The sequence below is a fragment of the Hemibagrus wyckioides genome, linkage group LG27, assembly GCF_019097595.1.
Source record: "Hemibagrus wyckioides isolate EC202008001 linkage group LG27, SWU_Hwy_1.0, whole genome shotgun sequence".
NCBI lineage: Eukaryota > Metazoa > Chordata > Actinopteri > Siluriformes > Bagridae > Hemibagrus > Hemibagrus wyckioides.
In genome coordinates, this window is record NC_080736.1 from 14,225,136 (window position 1) to 14,238,878 (window position 13,743).

General features: G+C 37.8%; 1 protein-coding gene and 1 long non-coding RNA gene across 11 annotated transcripts in view; one reads left to right on the forward strand and one right to left on the reverse strand.

Moving 5' to 3' along the window:
* Positions 1-234: 234 nt before the first annotated feature.
* Positions 235-4,237, reverse strand: LOC131347430 (uncharacterized). Of its 6 annotated transcripts, none has more exons than XR_009203763.1 (7): positions 4,112-4,237; positions 2,809-3,027; positions 2,418-2,489; positions 2,222-2,320; positions 1,747-2,122; positions 1,438-1,618; positions 235-1,331 (listed from the first exon to the last, which is right to left on the reverse strand). It is a non-coding gene; the product is annotated as an uncharacterized LOC131347430 (long non-coding RNA). The 6 variants fall into 6 exon arrangements; XR_009203760.1 differs by having other exon boundaries at positions 1,747-1,803; positions 2,009-2,320; XR_009203764.1 differs by having other exon boundaries at positions 235-1,176; positions 1,747-2,320.
* Positions 4,238-9,241: 5,004 nt separating this feature from the next.
* Positions 9,242-13,743, forward strand: part of il1rapl1b (interleukin 1 receptor accessory protein-like 1b) — a 309,636-nt gene continuing 305,134 nt past the window's right edge. For 2 of the 5 annotated variants that reach the window (XM_058382344.1, XM_058382343.1), the window contains exon 1: positions 9,245-9,923. The gene's annotated coding sequence lies outside the window, so the exon portion shown is untranslated. Of the gene's footprint in view, positions 9,924-13,743 lie in introns of all 5 variants that reach the window. The other 3 variants (XM_058382346.1, XM_058382342.1, XM_058382345.1) reach the window with 3 other exon arrangements.

Below are 13,743 nucleotides of genomic sequence, written 5' to 3' on the forward strand. Positions count from 1 at the left end.
TGATGACTGCCCTTTTCGGACTGTTTTCTATTATTGGAGTGTTTGTTTTGTTCTCTGCAATTCTACAAAAAAAAAAAAATGCTGCATACGTCTTTGTACTATAAGCACAAACACACCATGCAGTTCATTAAAGAGTAAACACACATTTATGAATAATATATAATGAATTCTGTAAATAGACAATGCCAAAGAAATCGGTGTTTATCAATTTATTTGACATTTTAAACACCAAAGAGCAGTTAAGACAAAAATCAATAGTGAAAAAACACTCCAGAGACTGCACATATATACATATAATTGCAAACTTTAAACACTAATTAACTCAATGCACATTAAAATAAAGACAAAATCTACACAAAATATATCTAAAGTTAAGTTTTTACTACAATTCCAGGGAAGTCTGTATGTATATGTGGACTGTTTGGACCCTGCTTTAGTTCCATCTTGTAGAGCCTACACAGGCATCCAACAGTGGGAGCTTCAGGCCTCTTGCGTTTCTGAGGTCTTTTTTCCACCACCTGTTTCTTTGTGGATGCACGTTCTCTCTGAAAGAATTCCGTTTCTTTTCAAACCTTGAAACAGCAATCTGGGGTTTGTTAGTCCTTCAGCAGTGTAATGCCGGGTTCACACTGCATGACTTTTTAGTCACCGACTAGTTTTGCAAAAGACAAAGCGGAGCATGCACGCAAGTGACAATCGCACTGTGTGAAGGACCTAAAACTCGATCTGACAGAGTTGCCGATGAGTCGTGCAGTGTGAAAGGAGCTCTGACTGAAACATACCTCGGTGATGACCTACAGCCAATGAGAGAGCAAGATACAGGGCAGCGGGCAGTTCGGGGAGGAGTTATAGACCACAAGATTAGCAAGCATGTCTTCAACTGGAGTATACCATACCAGACAAAGATGTCGGCGAGTCTTCCTATTGTGTAGTCATGCAGTGTGAAAGCTCCTGTCGCCGATCCATCGTGCAGTGTGAGCACAGAAGCGACTGAATGCTACCCTAGATAGTCGTGCAGTGTGAAAACAACCGTGATCCGATGACTAAAAATCGTGCAGTGTGAACCTGGCATAAGCTTTGAAGACCTTTGTGGAACAGTAGAAGTATCTAATGGGGCCTTGTTGATGGAAAAAAAAAGTGGACAGAGGAGCCATCGTTCCAATAGCGAGACTTTGGCTGAAAGACAAATGATAATTTAAAGGACATTTAAAATTGTGATAGAGAAAAACAACTTCAATGACATAAGTGCACAGCTCCAATCTGATTCCTATGTGATTCCTCAGCTGCATGTGGAACACTGTATGAAGTGATCTCTGAAGATGAGAGATTTTCTAAGAAATAAAAAGATGGATAAACAATATTCTAAAATTAGAACAGATTCAGCACAACATAGTGGATTCAATAAGTCATGTCCAGTCAAGTAAAATAAATCCTTACCATCTTTAATTGGTGTTCTGCACACTGGAGAGCTTTCTACAGTGCTGCTGTCTGCTAAAACAGAGTACAATTTCTCTGTGAGCAATTATTGTTATATGAGATTATAAATATTAATATTATTAATATATATAATAATATTTGGGAAGGGTCCCGCGCATTTTCTGGGCTGGTGAGGCTGGTGCTAGAGAAGGAAAAAATACAAAATCAAAAAACAATAAGATTAGTACCACCATAATTGAAAGAAATGTCTGAATATATAAGCAGAATTATAATCTAATTATAAATAATATATAATTATAAATCATTTACCATCGACTGGTGGCAGTTGCTTGGTGTCAGGAGGTACGGAGAGGGCAACAGACAGCACTGAAAGATACAAAATCTTGTCAGGCATTTGTGTATAATATAAAATTTTCAAAATACCCCATTCTTACTTTACTTGCTTATCTTAATAGTAGAAATAAACAAAATACATTATTCCTACTCAAGGAATGTTAATCATTGCATATGCATCATCGTGTGGTAGTAGACAGAAATATTTAAAACTTGACAGTAAAAAATGAGTACTTACCCTGATTGTGGCTAATATCAGTTCATCATGGTTGGGGAATCAATTCATAGCCCCTTGAACAGATTGTATATTGCCAACGGCACAGACATTTGTTAGTGGAACATGGCCAGAACACTGACAAAATAAGAAAACCTTTTTGTTCAGACTTGGAGAGCATTTCATATCACAATTTAACAGAACTGTGCTCCAGTTCTGAACCTAATGTGTAAAAACCTTTTCATGATCCAGCACACTGTCCCAGTTCAGCAGCTGAAGATGATGACGTCGATGACGGTGGTGGTGGTGTAGCTAGTGATTAACACTCAACACAACCTGTACAGCATATTTTTTAAGACATTTGACAAAATGAAAATCCATTTGGATCACAATCAATTAATGACATGCAGTCAGTACAGAAAAAAATACTTACACTGCAACTGTACTTTGGAGGGGGAGATGTTCAGCATTGCACTCTCTAACTCGTCACTGTTGTCTTCCATTTCTGTTGTCGAAAGACAAGAATTAGCAATCTGCGTTTTCACTGTACTTGTATTTCTTAAAATATACCCGTGTTAATTGAAGAATAGCGTACATATAAAATAAGTTACTTTGTTATTCATATTACCAGACACAATGGCAAACAATTCCTTTATACAAGCAAAAAATAAACAACTGGCCCGTTGGCTTGGACATTGCCCTTGAGGCAGGCACGGGTGGACAGTCTGACTGCATCTGGCTCCGGAGGTATTACTACAGTTTGTACATCCGTATCCCTGGGACACAAGTTGTCCCCATTATAAAGGAAGCATTGCCATATTCACCAAAGACATCTCTTTTGTCAAAGGCGTCACCTCCTCTCTGATAGACCACAGCAAGAGCGTTTCATTTGACAAGCTCCTCCTTCTTCGGTGCCGACTTGTCCTGCAGAAACGGGTTGTCTTTGATCAGCCTGGCTCCTGAAGGAGATATCCGAGTGGTCCCTTACGGAACACGACCTTAACGCATCCTGGGAAAAACACAGCTTTTTTGTGCATGGTGATCTGTAAGACAGAAAAAGTAGTAACTGTTAGATGTTTGTATGTCTGTTTTAAAACAAAATCTTACAATAATGACTATAAAAATTAAAGGAATTTGTTTATACACCCTATCTACTCCGGCCTAAGCTTAACAATCGTATGATTTAGTTATCAGGCAATAACAACTGTACTCAGACCAGTCCGTAACACCTAGTGGTTTATCACCTAGGAGTGACTGATTAAAGTGTGAAGGGCAGTGGGTCATCAGAGCCATCACGGGCAAAAAGAATTTCAGACACTCATTGACATAAAGAGTGTAACCTCGTTAACATTAAAAGCATTCTATGTGTTGTCTAGAATGTAACTTGAAACATAAAACTGTGTTTTTTACTGTCATTAAATACATAAAAGCACAAAATGTTATCATTCATAATTTAACCATTACATTAGACAAAGCTGTGTCAGAGCAAACACTCCCTACTGGACAAAACTAAGGTCATTTAAAAATACTGTAATAGATGTAAACTGATAAATACCACAAAATATAAAAAACAAACAAACAATTTATTCGTTTCATTTGTAACCGGCGACATAGTAAACAGAAATAAACAAACTATCTCACTTAATATCTCATACATGTTCACGTATCACAATAAAAAAACATTACACAACTAAAAACACCACTGTTCATTCATTCACCAGACAATAAAGACGATAAATAGCTAAATAACGACAGAGAACATACACGGAAGAAAAAAAATATGTTTTAACACGAAAAGCATCACACTAAACGCAAATTTAAGTCAAACTCGTGCATAGTTTAGCATTTATATTAATCCACTAGCGTAGCCAGGAATGTGGGTGGGCCGAGCCTGAAATGCATCTTTTATCAAAATAAGCCAACATAACTACACCTGCTTGAATGCAAAACACCATTTACACCAAGCCTGTATGTCAACGTAAGCAGTGTTAAGAATATAACGATAAGAACAGCATGGGCACGGCTGACACACCACACACGCGCGCGCGCTCAATGGCCATATAAACCACACCAAATGAACAACAATGACTATACAACTACATAGTAGGAAAATGTAGATTCGCTTACTTTTACACTGGTGTGTAGAGGAGGTACACGCTGGAGAATAAAGTGCTGCTGATGTGCTCTGTGTAGAGGGATGGGGCGGAGTGAGCGTAGAGACGTTTCATTCATCCTCGAAGCCGGAGGGCGCTTTCGCACAAAAAGTATAAAAATTGACTCATCGAAGTAACGTATGACGTGCCAAAAAACCTAATACGGACAACGGCATGTATAAAGTCATCCAGCAATGTTAATTTGTACTGACATTGAGCTTTCACCCTACCCAGTTGTTGGGTGATAGTAAGAGCTGGTAAGAGTGGGTTGGAATTGGTAGGTTAAGAGACAACGTGGATGTCTTACATACAGGACGTGCAGTAGATATTCTAAATAGGGATATGTGTGGCCTATATGCAAAGACAAGTTAAGGTATAGAACAGGATATGCATATATAGAAATATGCGTGTTTTATATAGTACAGTATACACAGAATTGATTATGGATGAGGTATACAATAGCACAAAGACACTATTATAAGTGGTTTGTAGTGCCAAGATTACACATAGTGCCAAGTGGATAAGCAGTGTAGTACAAGTAAGTAAATGTAAACATATAATAGTGTGCTCAGCTGTTCAGTGTGGAAACAGCCATAGCCATATTTCTCAGTCTGTTTGTGTGGACACTGAGGTACTGTTAGTGGCTTCCCTGTGTGAAGGAGGGTAAATGATTAGGGTGAGAGGTGTCTTTGATAATGCCTTCACCCTCTGCAGGCAGCGTTCCTTGAAAATGCTTTTAAGTATGGGTAGCTGAGTACCACTGATTTGATGGGCATTTTTCACCACTCACTGAAGGGCTTTTCAGTCTGTTGCAGTGCAGTTGCGAAACCAGACTGACATGCAGTTGGTCATGATGCTCTTAATAGTTAGGCGGCAAATGTTCGCCAGAAAATAAAGGCACTTTTGTGCCTTTTTAACTAGAATAGAGGAGTTCAGGGCCCAGGTGAGGTCCTCGGATATCGACCTCGGCAGGGACCTTGACTTGGGGGACTGTCATGTTGGCCTTGGCATACAGCCTGGCTTAGGGGGGCCACCACATTGGGTTCATTAGGGACCTTTCTAAGGCCACAACGTCAGCGTAGGTGTAATATAGGGCATGGAAAAGAGCTCAGAAGGCCATCACCTTGGTCTTGCCATGGAATACGGTTTGGAACAGGGCTTGGGAGGCTGCTGTGTTGTCCTAAGAGTGCAACAGGGCTTGGAACAAGGCTTGGAACAAGGCTTGGAAAAGACAGATCAAAGGCAAAGAAACTGAACAGAGGTGGAAGTAAAAAAAGTGCTAGGTTATACAAGCTGCCATGTATGCTACTGTGGCCTTGGCATGGAACCAGGCATGGATGTCTGTTATCAAGCCTCAGTGTGGAATAGGGCCACAATGTGAGCCTTGGCGTGGAACTTGGCTTGGGAGGCCAGTATATTGGCAAAAGAACCTGTTCAATTTGCCTTTGTATGTTTTCTTTTGGGTTTTTTTTTAATTGCTTCGTTAAAAACCCACCTCACCTGTACCACACAGCCTGGGACTGGAACAGGGATCACACAACGCTCTGTACTGGTCTTGACTTGAAGCACAAGAGGTAGATATGTATATTATATATATAATGCAAAAATAGCAAAAAATCCCAGTCATTAGTGGTAGGGATTAGCTTTAATTTAGGAATAAGAGAGAAAAATGTGTACATTTTATTCCTAATATAAAGTTGAAATGATTTGAATCATATATATTTACAAATAATTCCAAGATTTAGAATGCTGAGATGCTTTTCTGCTCACCACAGTTGTAAAGAGTGATTGTTATTAATATCCTTCCTGGCAGCTCAAACCAATCTACCCATTTTCCTCTGACCTCTCTTATCAACAAGGTGTTTCTGCCAACAGAACTTTCATTCACTCAGTGTGTTTTTCTTTCAAACAAATATGTGTAAACTTTAGTTACTGTTGTGTATGAAAATATCAGAAGATCAGCAGTTTCTAAAATTCTAAGCCAGCCCATCTGGTACCAACATCCACAATCAGTCACAGAAATCACACATTTTCTTCATTCTAATGTTTGATCTGATTATCTGAGGTTCTTGGCCTGTATAAAACTAGAATTTAATATATTATTTGTCATGCTATGTAATATTCTGTTGCACGCAACTGTATAAGTACATATATATACTTCAGTCAGATTATAACCAAGAAGCTCATATGATTATGCAAATCATGTCTCTTTCTAACCAGGTTAGAAATCTCTTTACAAACAATATTGTGGTCTCAAAACTGGCAGAAAATTATGCATATTAAATTTTATGTTTTTCAAAGACTAAAAATGTGAGAGCCATGTTACTGGGTCTTCTACCAAAAAAGATGCCAAAGAAAACTGTGATTCTGCTGTATTAGTGCAAAGAAGCACTGCTGCATGGAACTAAAGGAGATAAAGTGAAGTAGGTGAACAAGCTAATGTGTGTTAGCAATTCTCCTCACCCAAGTAACTACTAGTAAGATGGCTAGTGAGGTCCCTAACACAATGTGCACAATCATGTAACATTGCTAGCTAACGGTAGATATTTACAGTCCCCTCCAAATGTATTAGAACAGCAAACTAATTTTTTTGTTTGTGATTAAATCAGAATCAGATAAATCAGAATTTCAGCTTTTAATTCTTGATATTTACACCTTGATATGTTTAACAACTTTGTTTCTTTGGTTGCAAACCTCATTTTGAGGTGAGCAAAAGTATAGGGACAGATGGCATTAAAAAAATAATGCACATTTCTTTGCATATCCCTTGCTTGCAATACCTGCTTCTAGCTGTTACACCAATTTAAAAAACATGTTCTAGTTTTTCTTGTGATGTTTGAACCACAGCTTTTTTCAGTTATTGTTTGTCTTGGCAAGTTTCTCCTTTCAGAAACTTCTTCAGATTGGGTTAAATGCCATCTAGCTTCTTGCTACATTTACATTTCTGGCATTTAGCAGACACCCCTATACAGAGTGACTTACAATTTATCTAATTTTTTATACAACTGAGCAACTGAGAGTTAAGGGCCTTGCTCAGGCACCCAGCAGTGTCAGCTTGGTGGACCTGGCATTTGAACTCACAACCTTCCATCCAGTATCCAACTTCTTAACCACTAAGCTACCACATCCCATTGCTTTCAGTCTCAGGAGGTAAAATTTGTATCAGATCAGAAAATTTGTATACAATCAGTTGTATTATGGTTTGGTAATTAACTTGGCCAGTCTAAAACTTTTTATTTTATTTTTCCAAAAAAAAAGAAAAAGAAAAAAAGAAAGCCTGTTGTGTTGGCACTGTGTTTTGGGTCACTGTCTTGCTACATGATGAACTTCCTTCCAGATAGATGCATTTCTTTGGAAATTGGTAAAACAGAATTTTTCGGTTGACTTCTAAAATCATTCTGCTGCTATCATGAGTTCCATCATCAATAAAGCTTTGTTAACTCATTCAAAAAGATGATATACAAGCCCAAGGCAACACTCTATCATGCCTGACCAACATGTTTTACATCATGAGCAGATACTTTTTTTCTCCACACTTTGGGTTAGGGTAACTTTTGTGGTTCTTCTCTGCAATTCTTAGGGAATTCCAAACTGGCCTTCAGATTCTTACTGCTGATGAGTGGTTTGCATTTTGTTTTATACTTCTTTTATCAACATATTTAGTTGGTGGATTGTGTTACCTTCCTGTCCTGTGGAGGTTGTTGATGATGTTACTGATCATTCTTTTTTGGTTGGTCTTTACAGCTCTAAAAATTTTGCCACCATACAGTAACAATGTTAATAAAAGGAATAGCTAATTATGTCCATGTAATGCTTTGGCATTTTTATTCTGTCTTGTCATATATATGTATAGTTAAAATATGGAGATGCTACACAAAATGTATAGCTTGTCAGTTTTCCCCTTGCCTTAGTGACAATATGGCTCCTATGCAATAGTCTTCTGGATTAGAAGGCTCAGGAGACTTTTAGAAGGGAGCTGTGCTTGTCATATCATCTAGAGCTCAATAATTCAAATCCCCCAGTCATCTACATAAGTCAAAGTAGTAAGTACAGCATTATTAATTAATATGTAAAATAAAGTCATATGATTAGGGAAGTGGCAGCTCAGTGGTTAAGGTCTTGGACTACTGATTGTAAGTTTGTGATTCAAATCCTAGGGCCACCAAGCTACCAACTGTTCAGTTGTATAAATGAGATAAATGTATGTTGCTCTGGATAAGGGTGTCTGCCAAATACTGTAAATATAATTTGAATATTGATTAACCATTGGTTATGAAAGTATTTTAAAGCTTTAAGCCACTGACTAAGCTAACATTTGATAGGTAGCTGACATGCTAATGTAAAGTAATGTAATGTAATGTCTGATAAATTAGAATAGAATAGAATAGAATAGAATAGAATAGAATATATATTTATTGTCATTGGAACCTGTGGCATGTCCAACGAAATTAGGTGCTTTGCACATATTATACAGGATACACAAATTACACTTTACACACTTAACATAAATTACAATTAACTCAAATTACAATTACTCAAATTCCAAAAAATATTGATGGTATATTTAATGGGATGGGGAATAATTATCAATATCAAATATTTATCAATAGCTCCACAATGAAAGGACAGGCTTGAAATGATTACATACACATATACTGTTCCATCACCCCTCCTTCCATAGCTTGTGTGTGTGAATTGTCCAGACCAAGAGTAGCTAGCCAAATTTCATTTTTCCTTATTTGTCCATTATTGGTTCATTATACAGTCATGATTGTACCAGAAATGTTAGAGAATTTACTAGGAGGAGCTATGCTCTGAGAGGCAACTTCCCTCTCACAAAAGTGAGATTTTGAGGCCAGTGAACTGACAGTCCGATACAGCATTGCAGAAGGAAAAACAGAAATCATTCAGTCCTTATTGTCATCATATTGTCAGTTTATTTTACAAGTCTTTCGAATGCTCACATATTTTTATGTGTCTTCTATATATCCTTTGTAAATCCCGGGCGGGATTGTTGATCGCAGGGCGTTTCTATCCTTCCCCAGATCACCTGTCTTCTCCACTCTTTCCATAAGGCGGCAGTGTGGATAGCTTTTAGATCGGGCTGCACTGCCAGTACACTGCTCATTCAAAGGGAAAGGATGGAGTTGGCGCATCCTCAACTTTCATTTACCGCAAGCGCCGCACGGTACTTCATGACAAACGATGGCGCATTAGATTAAGAATTCGTTTCTGTATATTCAAATCTCTTTCATACGTAATATGGATATTAGTGACGTTTTCTGGTACCCCGTCGCTTGTTGATCGACCACACTGCTCGGGCTACAGGACCATCGGGACATTCAGTAAGCCGGCGGAGTAGCGAGTATCCATTGCAGGCTTGAGGAAAGGTCTTGGATGCGCCAATACGGGATAGTTTATAAATATTCGTATAGATCTATACTTACTGACTGCTGAAGATATATGAGCAACAGGGATGGTTTTGCATTACGCATCGGAGACAATCTACAAATAATTGATATTCAGTCTGCCTTTTCGCTGACATTGTCATAGGTTCCTTTAAGTTTTTCCCGACGGCTACTGAGAAAGATCCTGTGCGCACTGCGAAGATTTTAAAAGCACACAGTCTGCGACTCGGATTCGGATTAAACCACGTTGAGACCTACCTAAATGGGATATTTCTTCATAATTTAATCGCTCTATGAATTGATGGGAAAACGTGCCGTTCATCTGCTGTGATGGGTACCCTCGGACTTTACTGACATCGGGAACGGCCATTCTTCAGGGTAAGCCTTAATTCTTTGGTAATTTCACAGTCTTATTTTAATGAAAATCTGAGAAAAAATATCATTCAAATTTAGCTGTTGTTTAACATCACCGAACAAGGTACAAAACCATAGCAATCCGAATCAACAATCCTGTATAATATTCATCAGAAGCTGAAATGCTGAAATGTTTCCTGAATAAATTAAAACTCCCGTTTCTGCAGTCTCTTTTAAGCTGCCTCCATTGCTTCATTCTGCCTATCTATGTATAGTGCCGTATATTAATTAAACGCAATTTCTCTCTCTCTCTCTCTCTCTCTCTCTCTCTCTCTCTCTCTCACCCCCCCTTCCTTTACCCGTATAAAGAAAATGAAAGCCTTACTTATGTGTTTGTTAGTCCACACAGCACATTAAAGTTCTCCAGCTAAAGGACGTTCTTATTACCATTAAACGTAAGCTATTTTGCAGGAACTGTAACGTTATGATTTTATGTTTCTGAAGCCCAGTTGTGCTTACAGTAGATGTAACATCAGAAGAGGGGCGAGAGAGAGAGAGAGAGAGAGAGAGAGAAAGCAAAAGCTTTGAGTCACGACACCAGCCAGCATCTCACACTGTCAGCATGGTCTTATACTGCATCTTTGTGGAAGTTATATACTGGAGGTAAAGATTGGGATTATAGCTGCCAGTATTTTAAATAAAAAATGTTCTTGAAAACGTTCTACTGACAAAGGATAGATCTGGAACCTACATTTTCCAAAATAATAAATGAAAATGCATAAACTAGGCTCAAACACTAGGTTCATTAACATTTAATGGTATAGGCTTTTTGGCTAAAATCAGCTGTTGGTATCATGTAAAAAATGTTATCCTATTTGTGTTCTGTGTATAAAGTCAGTGCATTGTAATATTATAATAATTAACAGCTGAAAAGACTGAAACAAATAAATAATCTGGTAACCCTTTAGCAGGCTTTGTGAGCTGTTGCTCCAGAATAAAGTAAGAACCACTCTCAAACAAAAGCTTGAACAATAACAATCAAACACAAAAACACATACTGTTTTTGTCTCTACTATAATTTGTTCATTATTTGTTTAGTCTGATTAATGTATTCAGTTATATGTCAAATGCAGAGGGCTATTTCCATGATTCACCCTGCCTGTTTTAATATAAATAAGAAATCACTACTATTCAGCTCTTTTTTTTATATATCACAAATAATACTTTCATTTTATTGTCTAAAAATATGTAACAGTCTACTGTTTAAACTGCAAAATAATATAACTTTTGTATTATTATTATTATTATTATTATTATTATTATTATTATTATTTGCATCCTTGTTTTCTTTAAATTTTCCTTTTTAAGCTTTTAAGTTTCTTTGGCAATGTATCCAGGATGCCATGAGTGGTGTGTTCTAATTTTGATTGTACAGCAGCATCACCCCAAATATTTATGAGGTTTATTACCTTTTACTATTCTGCCACATCCTCCTTTATTTTTATCCTCCATCTTTCCTTGTGAAAAATGATGAGTATTGAGTTAGACTGATGTAAAAGACAAATGAATGTGATCTGTCTGTTCAAACAGAGGACATAGTGCCATGTAACGGATACATATCAGATATTAAAGTGTCCCAAATTGGAATTGAAAATGTCAGATTCAGGGTGTTTTTTTTCCCTGTTAATACAAATATTGGACATGGGCCACTTTTTCCTGCTGTGTATACGTAACCTATACGTAATATATAACCAAAGTCTGGTTACTTGGAAATCAAACCATGCTTTGATTCTAGAAACTTTCACAGAACCTTAGAAAGCATTATATGTGGCATTATAGAGATCTATAAAGTTGGACAAGACTACAAAACATTTCTAAATCATTTCTATCTGGGTGTTCATCAATTCATTATAAGACAAACTGTTGACAAATGGAGGAAATTCAGGACTGTGGCTACTCTCAGGGATCTCAGCATACTGCTTCAGGGCCTAAAAGCCTTTGCATTCATCGAGTGAACTATGAATTCAAAAGTGTATCAAGACATTTTATAAGAGAATCAAGGCAAAAGAATGGCTGAAAAAGGTGAAAAAATCAGGTTTTGGATTGGCCAAATGATAGTTCTGACCTTAGCCTAACTGAGATGTTGTAATGACTTGACGAGGTCTGTTTACTAAAAAGAGCCCAGAAAATACTGATGACCTGAAACAGCTTTATGGGAAGAAGTGGTCCAAAATTAATCCTATCAGTTTTATAAGCCACTACAGAAAAAGTTTGTTGGTCTTGCTGTTAAGCAGGATTTAAAAGTTCAAGGGTTCACTTACAGTAGGTGGCAAGAACAGGTGAGAGTGGGAGTCTGTAGTGGGAGTGTAGGGAGTGAGGAAATTAACGGTGCACACCTGATTAACATGCAGTTCCCTCTCTGTCTCTCTCTCACTCTCTAATTGTGTATTTTCTTTTTTATAAATGCAGGGCAAGGTGAATAATAGTTGTTCACAAGTCATCCTTTGAGTTGACTGTGCTACTTTTTCTAGCCTGCACTGTAAATCATGAGTGTACGTGATGCATGTATTTTACATGTATTTTATTAGTTAGCATATATGTGCATTTTAATGCATGCACCAATAACAGCAATGGTCTTTCTATGTTCACTTTATCTTCACAAGGTGAAAAAAATGAATGCTTTTCATTTTCATTTATCTGATTGGTTTAACAATGGCCATTTTGTTCCAAACCAGTAATCGGTTATGTAACATACCATAGCGATTTCTAGATATTTAAAATTAATATAGACTATGTTTTAGCAGTCAGTAATATCATGTGGATTTCCATTTTATTATGTTGGATTAATGGGTTTCAGTATGTGTGGTGAAATGTGAAAAAAGGAACATGTACGAAATGAAAAAGAATACCATGATGAAGCTTGGGGATTTCATAGCTTAGTTGACATGTTGTTTACCCTTGGCACTTAAGCTAGTTTGTTCCAACCACTAGTAACAGCCTTTGAACATTCTCTGAACATATCTGCAGAAAATAGCAAAATACACTCACCAGCCAAAATACATACTTCATAATACAAACTAATCTTGGCTAGGTCCCCTCTTTGCACTCAGAAGAGCTGGTGCAAACACCGGCACTTGAAGCCATTCCATTGTTCTGTTGGTACAGTGCTGGAGTTCCTCCAACAGCACCTCTTAGCAGGGTTAGCCCCTGCTGCCCTTAAGGTATGTAGCTGCTATTTCTACTACATACATTCTGCCACATACTCAAAGTTTCTGTGGAGAGGCATCTCCTGGTTAATTGCATTTGTGCGGTGCCAGATGGCTGAGGCCTATCTGCAGGCCATCATTTCCTGTTTGGGACCTTTCTGTGGTCCTGAAGGGGTTATCTAAGGTTCCTTTTGAGACCTTAGTAGAGTTAGCCTCAGAAAGGTTACTCCAGCTTAGACTTTACTACTGAAGTGGTCAAAGCTATTCTGCAACCCAGACCAGAATACGTTCCTCAGGTTATACATCTAACCCGGTTCCCTGAGTAGGGAATGAGATGCTGCATTGCTTGCCACACATCAGGCTTGCCTGAACACGTCCTTCAGACAAGTAGAATCTAGGAGTTTCTGTGACTTAGATACCCTTTTATGGTCTTGCTAATGTGTGCTGCTACATCACCTGACCCCATGTTGGCAATATAATTGTCATGTTTCCACACAAGTTTCAGACACTGGTCTTGCAGAACCGAGTTCCCATAGCATCAAGTCATGATGCAGTGTCTCTCTCCCTTCTCAGAGAACTGGGTTAAATACATATCCTAAAACATTATTTATGAGCTGTTTGTGGTGATATGCTAAAAG